This window comes from Hemiscyllium ocellatum, chromosome 3 (genome assembly GCF_020745735.1).
Source record: "Hemiscyllium ocellatum isolate sHemOce1 chromosome 3, sHemOce1.pat.X.cur, whole genome shotgun sequence".
Taxonomy (NCBI): Eukaryota; Metazoa; Chordata; class Chondrichthyes; order Orectolobiformes; family Hemiscylliidae; genus Hemiscyllium; species Hemiscyllium ocellatum.
Window position 1 is genome coordinate 83,992,515 of NC_083403.1, and position 15,033 is coordinate 84,007,547.

General features: G+C 40.2%; 1 protein-coding gene across 8 annotated transcripts in view; it reads left to right on the top strand.

The window, feature by feature from the left end:
- The window catches only part of supt3h (SPT3 homolog, SAGA and STAGA complex component), a 455,384-nt gene that overhangs the window by 120,491 nt on the left and 319,860 nt on the right, over nucleotides 1-15,033 (top strand). Inside the window, exon 1 of one of the 8 annotated variants that reach the window (XM_060851455.1) lies at nucleotides 13,561-13,918. The exons of the other annotated variants lie outside the window; for them this stretch is intronic. The gene's annotated coding sequence lies outside the window, so the exon portion shown is untranslated. Of the gene's footprint in view, nucleotides 1-13,560; nucleotides 13,919-15,033 lie in introns of those variants that run through there. 8 annotated transcript variants of the gene reach the window in all.

The window sequence follows — 15,033 nt, forward strand, 5'->3', positions numbered from 1 at the left end:
CATTGGTTGACGACTACATTATCAGGCAAAGCTGTAGAGAGATTACTGGGTTCATCTAGCAATTGTTTGCTGAGGTCAAGTGAAAATACCAGTTATGGTTAAGAGCGTTGCGAATGCTAACTTTTCTGTGGGCTCCAGCGATTTCAATTGAACCAGTCGGCAGTGGCTGAGATTGAGACATCCTTGTAAACTATGCATTCACCATTTGTTAAAGTCAGGTCTAAGTAAATGTTAGCTTTTTTAAAAATTATTTCAGTGTTTTCCAATGCATGCCAGCCCTCAGATGGTAGAAGATAGATGAGAGACATTGAAGGCAAAGTTGCCTTGTTCAATCAGACTATAGGGCTGCTCTCTCATTAGATAAAGGTGACTGGTGCTGGTTTAACTGAAGAGTCACCACATCTCAGACAGGGGGAGAGGTTGTGCTGGAGAGTGCTTCATGACAACCTCAACCTGTGCAGAAATTGAACCTGCATTTTTGGTGTCACTCTGCCTCAGACAAGCCATCCAGCCAACAACATAATTTGGGTTATCTATGCTTTTATCAAGAATGGAAGGAAATTACTTGTGTATTATAAAATTTCAAGAAGTAATTTAAAAATTCAGAATTACTTTTCCTTCACATCCTCATGGCCTGGAGTAAAAGAAATCGTTGTTTTGAAGTCAGTATACATAAACAGGAAAAGCATGAACTTCAAGGTACTTATTTTTTGCATATTGTTTATGCAAAAGTATTGCTGATGAGAGTTTACACTCCTTTCCTGAAGGTGAATTGGTACGTAGAGTTGTTAAACATCGGATAGCAAGGCTTGCTACTGCATACCCACTACCTCCCTGCCACCACTGGGATTTTACCTGTGCTAGTAAGACAATAGACGTTCCCTGCCATTATATGAATGCATAGTTCTGAGGATGTCTCGGTCTCAGCCATTGCTGACTCGTTCAGTTGAAATTGATAGAGCCTATAGAAAAGTTAGCATTCGCAACACACTTAACCATTTTCACTTTACCCCAGCAAGCAACTGCCAGATGCAGTTTGCCTGTGGGCTGCTTGAGGTCCTTAAGTGGTCAACTAATAGCCACTTCAAGGATTTTACCTGTGGTTTGGGGTGCCAGGGCCAAATGTCCAGGAACCTTGTTGCTGGTTGTGAGGGGTGCCTTCTGTTCGGGCAACTATTCTTTCCTGAGAAACCCAGCCCCCACACCCCTCACCAAGGCTTACCAACCAAGCCCTGACAAAATCTCAGGCTTGACTTTATGTCCACATCCATAGGTAATGCTTCTTCTATGACTGCCTGTTGCCCCAACTTTGGCCACAGCTATCAGTGGTGCTGTAGAACTGCAAGTCATTTGATTGGCAAATTACTTTTGGAGGAGGAATTTCTTCCCTTCAAAGAGAAAGGTAACATATACTTGTAGATGTTTTTGATTGCCCTGTTATGATACACTATTGGAACATGAACCTGTGCCTTCTGAGCCATGGCACCACAGCTGCCCCTGTAGCATTTATGTATTCCTACCTGAGCCAATTAACATTTTTAATGTCCATGAACTCTCAGCCAGGTGGTTTGGCCGAGTGACTTTATCTTGTGTGTAATTACTGGAACAGTTAAGTTCAGGACTTCTACCTAAAGTTAAGAATGGCAGTGAAATAAAGGCTGTTCTGAAATTAAGATGTAAACCCTCTTCATGGCACAACCTAACATTTAAATGCAATGGCATTGGTAATGTTCAGAGAATAATTGATTGCTTGATGTCTTGAATGGAGAGTGGAGAATGGAATTGAAAGCTATAATAAATGGAGGAAAATATAAAAATGAGATGAATTTCTGATTTTGAGAAGACTGTTGAAGATGTGCTAGAGAAAATTGGCTCATTTCTTGGGCTGAATCCAGGTTTTTTATAAATAATGGAATTGGTAGTGGCTCACTATTTGGTACCTGCCTATCAGTGTGGTACAAAGGTCTATAAAAGAAGGAAAGAATTAAAACAATTGTTTTTTTTTAAATTTTTTGGGAAATAGCCATTCACAACAAACTCTTCCATGTTAGCCTGATGATTCAAAGGATTGTCATTCATTTGATTCAAAAGTTAATCTTTGGTGCAACCTAGAAAACCAAAGGATTTTATCTTGTGTAGATTTACTCATGTTGTTCCCTGTGCCAGTTACAAATCTTTTTTTCTTGAGTACCATTTCTTTTATCCTAGCACTACCAACTTTTTTGCCGTATAATTTTTTTCTCTCTCCCATCTTATTGCAGACTTCCATGTTTGTTCTTTTCCCCATCCACTCCTTTTTCATTTGCTGAAGACCAATTCAGTTTTTCACTGAAAGAGCTACAGATTGCTGAATTGAAACATAAAGAGAAATTGTAGGAATAGCTCAGCAGGTCTGGCAGCATCTGTGGAGAGAAAACAGTGTTAACTTTTTGAGTTTAGTAACCCTTCTTCAGAACTAATTGCCACAAGGAAATAATGGTATTTATGCTGATAACAGAGATGTTTAAGGCCAGGGAAGAATGAGTGCATTAGTGGAAATGGAGTCCAGAGAATGAAAGAGAAAAACAGATCAGGAAGGGATTTTTGATCAGCCAGGAAAGAAGAAGAGCTTTCCTTGTAATACTGGTGACACATAGGTGATACTGAGGACCATGAGTGGGTGAAAATGGGTTGGTTGTGCTGAAAGCAACCTCTGTCATGACTGGACTTGAGATGTGGCAAACTAAAAGACATTAAAAGAGATGTTCAGGCCCTAAGCTTGTTGAACTTGATATTGAGTCCTGAAGGCTGCAAGTCCCCAAGCAGATGATGAAATGCTTTTCCTGCAGTTTGTGCTGATTCTCACTGGGGCATTGCAGCAGTCTCGAGTCAGAAATGTTGGCAAGGAAACATGGTGTTATGTTGAAGTGGCAGGAAACTGAGAGTTCAGGGTCATTCTTATGGACAAAACATAGGTGTTTTACAAAGCAGCCACCCAGGCTGTGTTTCATCTCCTCATGGTAGATGTATTGCGAGCAGCAAAAGCCGTAGACTAAATTGAGTGAAGTGCAAATAAATCACTGCTTCATCTGGAAGGTTTGTCTGGGCCTTGGATAGTGAGGAGGGAAGAGGCAAACAGGAAAATATTCCTGCGTTTGTGTGGGATGTGGGGAGGAGTTGGGGATGGAGGAGAAGTGAGGACCATAGAACATAGAACAGTACAGTACAGCACAGTACAGGCCCTTTGGCCTTTGATGTTATGCCAACCTTTTATTCTACTCTAAGATCAAACTACGTACCCTTCATTTTACTATAATCCATGTGCCTATCCAAGAGTTGTTTAAATGCCCCTAATGTACCTGATTCCAATACCACTGCTGGCAGTGCATTCCACGCACCCACCACTCTGTGTAAAGAACTGACCTCTGAGATCTCTCCTCAACTTTCCTCTAAACTTCGTAAAACAATGTCTCCTTGTGATAGCTATTTCTGCCCTGGGAAAAACTCTCTGACTGTTCACTTTATCTATTCCTCTAATCACGTTGTATAATTCTATCAGTTCACCTATCATCCTTCCAGTTCGCCTATCATCCTTCTTCGCTCCAATGAGAAAAGCCCTAGCTCTCTCAACCTTTCTTCATAAGACACACCCTCCAGTCCAGACAGTATCCTGGTAAATCGCCTCTGTACCCACTCAAAAGCTTCCTCATCCTTCCTATAATGAGACAACTAGAACATAACAAGTGTGATCAAACCAGGGCTTTATAGAGCTGCAGCATAACCTTGCCACTGCTAATGAAAGCCAACACACCTTATGCCTTCTTAACAGCCCTATCACCTTGGGTGACAACTTTGAGGGATCTATGGACATGAAACCCAACATCCCTCTGCTCCTCCACACTGACAAGCATCCTGCCTTATCCCTGTATTCTGCATTCAAATTTGACCTTCCATAATGAATGATTTCACACTTTTCCAGGTTGAACTCCATCTGGCACTTCTCAGCCCAGTTCTGCATCCTGTCAATGTCCCGTTGCAACCTACAATAGCCCTCCACACTATCCACCAGTCCTCTGACCATCACGTCATCTACAAACTTACCAATCCACCCTTTCATTTCCTCATCCAAGTTGTTTATAAAAATTGCAAGGAGCAAAGGTCCCAGAACAGATCCTTGCAGAATACCACTGGTTACCAAGCTCCAAGCTGAATACTGTCCATCTACTACCAACCTCTGTCTTCTATGGGCCAGCCAATTCTGTATCTAGACAGCCAGATTTATCTGTATTGCACACCACCTTACTTTCTGAATGAACCTACCATGGGGAACGTTATCCAACACCTTGCTAAAATTTATGTACACCATATCCACTGCCCTACCTTCATCATTGTGTTTTGTCACATCCTCAAAGAAATCAGTAAGGCTTGTGAGGCATGACCTAACCCCCACCACCCCCCAAAAGCCATGATACTTTCTCTAATCAAACTATGGTTTTCCAAGTAATCATAAATCCTGCCTCTCAGAATCCTCTCCAATAATTTTCCCACCACGGATGTCAGATTGACTGGTCTTTAATTCCCAGAATTTTCCCTATTCTGTTTCCTGAACAAGGGAATAACATTTGCCACTCTCCAATCATCTGGTACTACTCCAATGGACAGTGAAGACAGAAAGATTATCGCCAAAGGCGCAGCAATCTCTTTCCTCACTTCCTGTAGTAACCTTGGGTATATCCCGTCTGGCCAGGGGATTTATCTATCCTTACATTTTTCAAACCTTTCAGCACATCCTCCTCCTTAACATCAACCTGTTCGAGCATATCAGCCTGTTTCATGCTGTCCTCACAAACATCAAGGTTCCTCTCAGTAGTGAATACAGCAGCAACGTATTCATTAAGGACCTCCCCTACCTCTCCAAGCTTTATCATGCCCCCTTCTAACTCTCCTAAGTCCATGCTTTAGTTCCTTCCTTGTAATCCCCTAGAGCGCTGTCTGATCCTTGCCGCTTCAACCTTAAGTAAGCTTCCTTCTTCCTCTTGACTAGATGATCCATATTCCTTGTTACTCAAGGTTTCTTCACCCTGCCATCCCTTCCATGCCCCTGCTGGATAGGTTTGTCTCACTGTCAACAAGTGCTCCCTAAAAAAACCTCCACATTTCTGTTGTGCGTTTCCCTGAGAACATCTGTTCCCAATTTAGGCACCCCTGTTTCTGTCTCATAGCATTGTAATTCCCCCTCCCCTAATTCAATATTTTCCTGAATGGTCTGTTCTTATTCCTCTCCATAACTATAGTAAAGGTCAGGGAGCTGTGATTGCTATTACCAAAATGTTCTTCCACCGAGAGATCTGACACCTGACCTGGTTTGTTGCCAAGCACCAAACCCAGTATGGCTCCTCTGTAATCGGCCTATCTACATATTGAGTCATGAATCCTTCCTAACAAAGACTGCTCCATCCAAACTATTTGAACTAAGGATTCAATCAGTATTATGGAAGTTAAAATCACCCATGACAACAACCCTGTTACTTCTGTCCCTTTCCAACTTCTGCTCCCCTGTGTCTTTATTGCTACTAGGCAGTCTGTAGAAAACTCCTGATAAAGTGTCTGTTCCTTTCCAGTTTCTGACTTCCACCCATACTGACTCGTTGACAAATCCTCCTTGCTGACTTCCCTTTCAGCAGCCCTGATATTATCACTGAGTCGCAATCCCACTCCCCCACCTCTTTTACCACCTCCTCTATTGCTTTTGAAACATCGAAACCCTGGAATATCCAATAACCATTCCTGTCCCTGTGATATCCAAGTCTCTGAAATTGGCACAACATAATTGTTCCAAGTACCGACCCATGCTCTTCAAGTTCATCACCCTTATTCCTGATACTACTTGCATTAAAATAGATATATTTCAATCCAACACATTGACTGTAACTTTGCCCTGCCAACTGTCAACTCTCTGCATGCCGTATCTGGCTGTTCACTAGCTACTCCATCTTCAGGTCCATAGCTATGGTTCCCCCACCCACCCTCCCCCCTCACCCCCCCTCACCCCTCACCCCCCCTCACCCCTCACCCCTCACCCCTCACCCCTCAGAGCAGGGGGTCTCTATCATCATTGTGGGAGTGAAAAGAAGGGTTGAGGGCTGAAGTGCACACTAATGGCTCTGTCAAACATGTAGCAAGGAATCCTTTGTTGAGGGTGAAGGTCACATTTCGGAATCCTCCTGTGGAAGCAGGCATGATTAGAACAGATGCCATGGAAATGGAGAATATTAAAGAATGAAATGAGTCCATTGTGAAGTATGTGAGAAGATGGAAGTGTCTAACTTGGCTCTGATAAGAGGTCACTAACCTGACCTGTTAACCATTTCTTGCCATAAATGCTGCCTAACCTGGTGAATATTTCCAGTATTTTCTGTTTTATTTCAAATTACAGCTGTTATCCATTGATATATGGTGACTTTAGATTTAATGGCTTCATTGGCAGGATTGCAGTAATTTCTACATCAGTAACCAATATACTGTCTGCATAAGAATATTACGAATAGGAGAAGACAGTGACTCTTTGGGCCTGCTCCACCAATTCATTATGTTCTTGCAATTCAACTCCACTTGGTTTCTCATGAAATTAAGCCTCCAACAATCTCTCACTGACAAGTTTCTATTGTTTCATATAAGAGGAAATTGAAATTTTATAGATGATAATGCTACCAACACTTAACAATTTTAGTATTAAATATTTTTTCTTTTATTTTAAAGCATGTAATTTAGTGGGAAATGGAAAGGGAGACACTGTTCCTTACTTCTCCTTTGTCTCCTTTTTTGGGCCACATTTTTGCCTCTTGCTTCTTATGTCTAACAGTACGTTGTAGGTAACCTGTGTGTGTGAAATCAACTTATTTTAAATAGTATTACTTTTGCCTCTAAGATTAAATGTAACATTGCATTCCATTCCAGTATTACAACCCACAATTTAGGGTTAGCAGATGGAGCAATGTATTGTTAGCAGATGGAGCAATGTATGCCACCTTTACATTATTATATGATTTGGATGACCCTGTAGCAATGTTGAAACTGTTCTCATTTTCCTGAACGACATTCTGTCAAACAAGAAACAAATTGATTAGTTATTCTTCCCAACCTTTCACTGACTGTGGGAGTTTTTTCTAGTGTTTTCCAAAGTATTTCTTCCTGGAACTCTCCATTTTGAAGGTTTAAAGCTATTGCAATCCTCAGTGAGATCTATAAGGTGATGTTTCTATATGGGAGCTGAGAGAGAGAGGAGCCTGTTGGAAGAGGAGACATAGCTGTTATTACTCAATCAGAGCTCCATGACATCTCTCAATGACAGTGACCATTATAAAGTCAGAAGTAGTTTAGGTGCTATCTACATGTAAAAATAGAATCTGACAGGGCCTGAATTACATGGGCTATGGCAAGAAATGTAGCTGACTTGTGTGAAGTCCAGTGAGGTTTATATTGATGTATCTTTTAACTAACTTTCGGGCAGTGAAACAAGATTCTAGCTAGGCACCTAGTTGAGGTGCCTGTTAAAGGAGTATACTACTTGTTAACGATCTGCAGATCTTGCTTCATTAATATGCAGCTTCCTAACGTAATACCTGCTGTGAACAAACTAGAAACCACGCATTCTTAACAAAGAAGTCAGAGCAGGTTGCTGGCGTCTTCAGTTTGCCATTTGCTCCAAAGGGCTTCCATGTAGAAACTAGGCACCAATATCTCAGCACGTGCCCTTAGGATACCAGCCTCATGAATATTGACACCTGACACATGCCAGCCTCCTAAGAACACATCTCTAAGAACATGGCACATCTCTATTCCACTTAGTGTGCTTCTGTGTTTTAATGCTGCACCTCTAATGGCAAGTGTGATTATAATGCTGCAGTGAAAACACTTTGTGCTCAGGATCATGCACCAAGCTCATGCACTGGACCAAGCTGTTCTCTTAGCACTCACTCACTTTGAGATATCCTGGATGCATGCAGCATCCCTGCCTTGCCTTTTTGTGCCTTGGCCAGAAATACTCAACGGACTGCCCTATAGTCATGCTATTTAACACAGACACGACATCAGCAAACTTGATATGTTTGTCAGCAGTCCTTAATAAAGCCAGGAGATATGGCCTTCAGTAAGTCAAGGGCAGCCTCCTATACCATTTTGTTTATAAACAGTCAGTCAGCCCCTTGTGATGGTCAGAGTCAGGATCTTCTCCTAAGAGTCAGGAACTAAGTATCAGTTACCCTGTTTTGACTCTTTCTGTCCTATTGTGGGCTTTTTCTGCTTGGAATAATGAAAGTGGGTGCTACTTACGGTGCAGGTGAGGAGGTATCCTGAGTGAATGAATAGTAGCATTGAGGTCATGCAGGGTTGGTGGGGTTGGGGTGACTGACAGTGAGGAAAGATCCTGCAGGCAATAGACTGGTAGAGCATGAGCCTTGGTAGAAAGTATATGCAGTAGCGGAGAATCTAAATGTGAAGTATTGGAGAGAAAACAGTGGTACTTAATATGGTCAATTGGAGAAGATCATTGACCGTCTTCCTATGGTACTGGGTGTTCTTCCAGATGATGGAGACTGCGCTGCATCTGGCCAGCTGACATTATCTGGTGTTGTGGCCTCCATTGCTGTTCCTGGGAGTAGATGATGTTAAAATCTCTGCATCACCCCTTGCAGCAAGACCTCCAAGTCTATACCCATAAAATGGTGCGAAGTTACCCTGGAATGGCTGTATGGTTGGGCAGCTTAGAGGGACCTCAGTTGTTTGGGTGCACAATGATCTTTTAGAGATGGTGCCGATGCTGGTCCATTCTGGGATATCTTGGCAGTGGCAAGTTGTTTCTTGTAGGGAAAGTGGTAGAATGGGGCTAGAATCAAATGAAAGGGACTACCATGAACTTGGAATAGGTAGTAAAAGAGGTGCATTTTGTGAAATGTGGTGAGAAAACCACAAGGCCTTGATAAACCCTCCTTGTAATGTGACAAAACTGACAGCGCAAAATGTAGGATTTGACTCTAAATTCTTTGATAAAGAATGGATTCAAATGAGTTGTTTCTTTGGTATTAAGCTAGAACTGCGCACGCAATGCTAAAAACGATTTTGGAAATTATTCATTAATCTTATTCCTTGTAAAGATATGCTGTTTATTCTATGATGGACTAATCCAATCCCGTAAGTCTCCTGTATAAAAGATCTGCAGTTTATTTTTCTTGAACTCGCTTAATTTAAGTAAAACAATGGAAAATCTTATGTATATTTGCAACTGTAATTATTTGCCTTGGTCTGATACTTCCACAGGGTTGTAAAGGGTTGTATTAATTTCAGATTTGCTTACATGATCAGCAAACAATTTATCCTAAGTTTCATTCAGGAGAAAAGAAGCTTTAAACCACTAAATATAATCACTTTTAAAATGCTAATAGTACTATGAAAATTACAGAAGTAAATCTGTGGCCATGCATTTGTTTATTGTGTTGTAGAAAATAAATATTTTTAATGTGCAATATTATTTATGATAAGAGGATCTTGCATTATTAACTATATTAAACATCTTAAATATGCAGGCACTTTCTATTGTCACAATGGGGATTACCATTGACAAAGAACTCAATGAGACTTACCACATGAACTAGAAGAGTAGGTCAGAAGCTAGGAATACTTCCTGACATCCTCCCAAAGCCTGTCCACCATCTACAAGGCACAAGTCAGGACTTTGATGAAGTATTCCCCACCTGCTTGGATGGCTGCAGCTCCAATAACACTCAAGACGCTTGGCAGCATCCATGTTGGAGCAGCCCGCTTAATTGGAACCTCATTCACTCCCTCCATCACCAATGCTTAGTAGCAGCACTGTGTACTAGCGACAAGGTGCACTGCAGAAATTCACCAGACAGCACCTTCCAACCCCATGACCACTACCATCCAGAAGGATAAGATGGTGTACATGGGAACGCCACCACCTGCAAGTTCCCCTCCAAGTCACACACCATCCTGACTTGGAAATATATTACTGTACCTTCACTGTCACAAGGTCAAAATCCTAGAATTCCCTCTCAAAGGGCATTATGGGTCAACCCACAGCAGGTGTACTGCAGTGGTTCAAGAAGGCAGCTCATCACCACCTTCTCAAGGGCAAGTAGGGATGGGCAACAAATGCTGCTCATCTCACATGAATAAACAAAAAATGTTTGCTATATATGTCATCTCCAAGTAGGAACCCTCTTTTTTTCGTTATAGCCGGTGGGACGTGAGGATTACAACATAACAGGTTTGCGTATGAATATAGGAACCGATAATGAAAGTGTAAAATGTATAAGAATGGCTTACTTAAAATTTAGGACTGAATGAAGTTTTTTTTAGTTCCTTTATCTCTCGTTCTCTTGATACGACTCACCTTAAAAAAAAAATTACACTTGGTGTTAACTTTATGGGTGTAGCACCCAGCTTTTTTTAAAAAAAAACTAAAAAACTAAAAAGCTGTTAAATTTTTGTTACGATAACATAAAAACAAAAAAAAACTATAAATACCGGAAATCTGAAACAAAGCTGACAGAACTTAGTAAAATTGTGTGTCATGGAGCGAAATAGTTCCAAATTCACTTTAATATGACTTAGAGTTGTGACAGATGGTCTGAATAGCTTTCTTCAATGTTATAAATTTTTGTTTCTAGATTAACATGAATGTTGATATACTATATGATTTATTTGTAAATAGTGCTTGGAATAGAAAAGAATAAAATCTTTTTGAGGATGCATTCCCTATAAAATTCTTTTGTGTACAGCCGATTTCTTTACGTGCAGACCTTTCATTATTTTTGTACAGTATTTAATATGGGACAAATTCTTGGTTACTGTGGCAGATTATTGGGAAAATTAGTGATGGAGCTTGATTTTAATTTGTAGTGTAGGTGTTAACACCATTGGTTCTCCTTATTTAATGGCTTTTCATGCACAGTAAAAATAATGTAAGATTCTCTGAACATTTAACTAAACCTTCTCATCAGCTTCATATGGAAAAGTGAAGACCAAATTAATACTTAGAAGGATGGTGTGCCACATTGCCAGTGTGCCAATAGAGTCAGAGTTGTACTGCACAGAAACAGACTCTTCAGTCCAACTCGACCATACCGACCAGATACCCCAACCCAATCTAGTCCCATTTGCCAACACGTGGTCCATATTACCTCTAAATCCTTCCCATTGTATACCCATCCAGATACCTTTTAAATGCTGTAACTATACCAGCCTCCACCACTTCCTCTGGCAGCTCATTCCACACGTGTGTAAAAACGTTGCCTCATAGGTTCCTTTTATATCTTTTCCCCCTCACCCTAAACCTATGCCCTCAAGTTCTGGACTCCCCCACCCCAGGGAATTGACCTCGTCTGTTTATGCTACCCATGCCCCTCATGATTTTATCAACCTCTGTAAGGTCACCCCTCAGCCTCCAATGCTCCAGGGAAAACAGCCCAAGCCAATTCAGCCTCTCCCTATAGTTGAAATCCTCCAACCCTGGAACATCCTTGTAAATCTTTTCTGAACCCTTTCAAGTTTCACAACCAGAATTGCACACACTGTTCCAAAAGTGGCCTAATCAATGTCCTGTACAGCTGTAATATGACCTCCCAACTCCTATACTCTCCCAACTCCTGTACTCAATGGTCTGACCAATAAAGGAACGCATACCAAATGCCGCCTTCACTATCCTATCTACCTGCGACTCTACTTTCAAGGAGCTATGAACCTACACTCCAAGGTCTCTTTGTTCAGCACCAGTCTCAAGGACCTTAACATTAAGTGTATAAATCCTACTAAGATTTGCTTTTCCAAAATGCAGCATCTCACATTTATTTAAATTAAATTCTATCTGCCACTCCTCAGTCTATTGGTCCAGATGATCAAGATCCCATTACTCTGATTATGTCCTACCGTAATGTCTCTGGCCCAGTAATCCATAGACTGCATGGGGACAAGTTCAAGTTCCACCATGGCAGCTGGTTGAATTTAAATTTAGTTAATAAATTCTGAATTGAAGACTGGTCTCAAGGATAAAAAGTTGTTTCACGAGTAAACTTTGACAAAATGAATGCATGCTTAGAGTTACTATTGTGAGTCTGAAGTCTAAAGATAAATGCTTCTGTAAAATGCTTTGAATTACCTCCAGTAGATACAGTTAATGATCAGTACAGTACATAGCCTCGGTGATTTTGTTTTTTTTACAGAGGTGTGCATGCTGAGTCAGTAAATTCCTCCATTTACTTCCCTTGTTGACATACATCACCACTTGCAATTCAAGTAATAAATGTAGCAAATTGTATGAAATGATTGTCAAGATTATGCTTAAAAACTATTTTAGAGGAGTTAGTGATGGCCTCACTTGGTTGTCCTGACTATCTTGATTGAATACATTTTCATTAGCGTAAGCATAGACATAGTGTACATTTCAAAATACCTTCAGGGTGGTATATCTATACTATTGTGCTTGTATTGTTACTATCTATATACACCTCCTCTCTGTGTGGCATTTAGTTAATGAAATGCAGATTGAAGAAAATGAACATTTACAATTAACTGTAATCATTTCTGATGCTTGGCTGAAAGTAAACACAAGTTATTTTCAATATAACCTCACAGCATCCTCAGCATATATATTACATAAAGAGCTTTTCAGTCAATGTGGTTAGTGGTGAAATGGGATCAACTGACTGAATATTAAATGAGCCAAATGGGATAGTGGGCGGACAAATAGTGAGCTGTTTTCAGTGTTGAGAGGGCCAATTTAGTATTGAAAAAGGAGGACTGTGATGTTGCCCAATCTTACTCTAAGATTTACAAACCGTCTTCAATTTTCTTTTGCTCAATATTGAACAGATTGGCTTGGTTATCACTTCTTCATTGACACGAGGACGATCACTTTGGCGATGGCTGAAAAAGCTGGTAGAAGAATGAGAGCTATCAAAGGAGTTCAGCCTTGCTTTTCATCGCTATCAAAGTTCTATTTTCTCGCTGATGGAATATCAAAGCGATATTTCATAGACAACTGAAGAAACCTGTTCTTATTTTGAATTGAAACATGCTCTATTTAAAGCGGCTTGTTCCACATTGGTCCATCTGTTTGCGTTTTAAAGTGCATCTAGGCTAGCAATTATCCATCAGGTTCTGATGGTTGCACCAATATTGGAATGGCATGTTCTTAAGTCAGGCCTCTGTTTATACCAGGAAGGTGCCCAGAGCGGGATCTGAACGTTTTGCCTCATTTCGAAAACTTTGAACGATATTAGCAGTGAAGCTTCACTCCTTGTTTCTCATTTCTATAGAATCCACTCAAAGCTCACCTTCTCATCTGAAACCTTTCTCCTTCTTCCAGAAGATGAAGTACATATCTACCATCAGTACAATACAGTAATGCTTTGCTGGATCATATACATCAGGACACATGCAGTTGATAACCTCTTGATTGATATTGAGAACCTGTTTTCCAAGTCTTACTGTTCTTGCTGCCTGAAGGCTTAAATTTATCTCATTTATAGCGATGGTTCCCCCTGTCAGTTTTCATCTTTACTTAAATCAAGTAATTTAGATCAGTATCCTTTTACCTTTCACCCTCCAACTCCCAATCCCACACTTACCTCTCAAAATTTCTCATATTTATTTGCTTTTTGCTTTTCCTGGGGCTGTATTGGTCAATTTCTAATCTTCCCTGAATCCACTGATGTAAATTACCCATTCAAAAAAGGTTGAGTGTTTGATAACTTTTGCCAGTGTCAGTCTGAACCCATAAAATTTTGTGACTGACACATGTTGGATTGTGCCATCAGGAGAATTCCTAGAAAAGAGGCAAATGGATTTCAAAATTAGAGATCAGAATTCACCACACTGAGAAACATAGATGGAAGAATAATGGTGAATGAAGATGACTAAGGTAATTTTTTTTTAAAATATGTTGTATACATTGCTGAATCTGATTTTCGCTGTTTTGAGGTGCAATTGAAATATATTGGGTGTAGGCTGCTCTGTCGAAATGAATCATTTTCCTGTTAATCTGTGTGCATGCAGGATTTTGTTTCAATTTGAAAACTACTTTCTAGACTCTTGTCTTACAAGGGAATGGGTTTCATTTGATTAAAAGTATAGTTTTCTTTTAAGTTAAACGCTTTGCAAGCCAGTACAGTCTCCTGCATTGTTTGTTGCAGGAGAGGAAAGTTGAAAACCTTCTGATCTATTGCGATAGCGAATTCTGACCCTTTTAGTAAGTTATGTTACAAGCTTTCATGTTCTGTGTTAAGTACATGTTCTGTGTCAAGTACATTACCAATAATCAGATTGCTTGCTATTTTATGTTGTATAGCAGAACAAGTCTAGATTTCCAGTGTAATTTTTAACAAACTAATTCCAATTTTTACTGTTAATCAGTGTAGCTATATAGCTGGTGTGTGAATTGCATCAATTTAAATGGTTAAATATTTTGATATTATTGCAGAAGTGTGCTATTTCTAGTCTGCATCTTTCAGATGTATATGGAAGACAATGTTGTAATTTTTTCCACCTCAAAAACATTTGAAAAGTTGCTACAGTTTCAGCTATGAATTAAAATCATTGTTCACCTCTGTAAAATCCAGAATAAATGTGACTGACCATTTCTCCACTGCCAGACCCCTCAAAAAAGGAACAAAAATAGAAAATACTGGAAACAGGTCAACATGTGAAGACCTTTTATGCTGAGTTTGCACAGTGAAATCTCCTCCAGCTGATAATTAATGTTCACAACTGCTGACTTATATTTTTCTGGAACTTGTTAAGGTGCTTGAGTTGGGATGAGGCATAACATCCAGTCAACAATTGCAGATGCATTTTAGCTTGCTCTATTATATTGATGTACATTTTGTACTCTAAAATAAAGAAAAATTGTACTTGACTCAGTGAGACTAGCAATAATAACCAAAGTGCCAGGATATCTCAACAGGCTGTTATTCCACTTTAGACAGACAGGATGCTGGAAGAACACAGCAGGCCAAGCAGCATCAGGAGGTGGAGAAG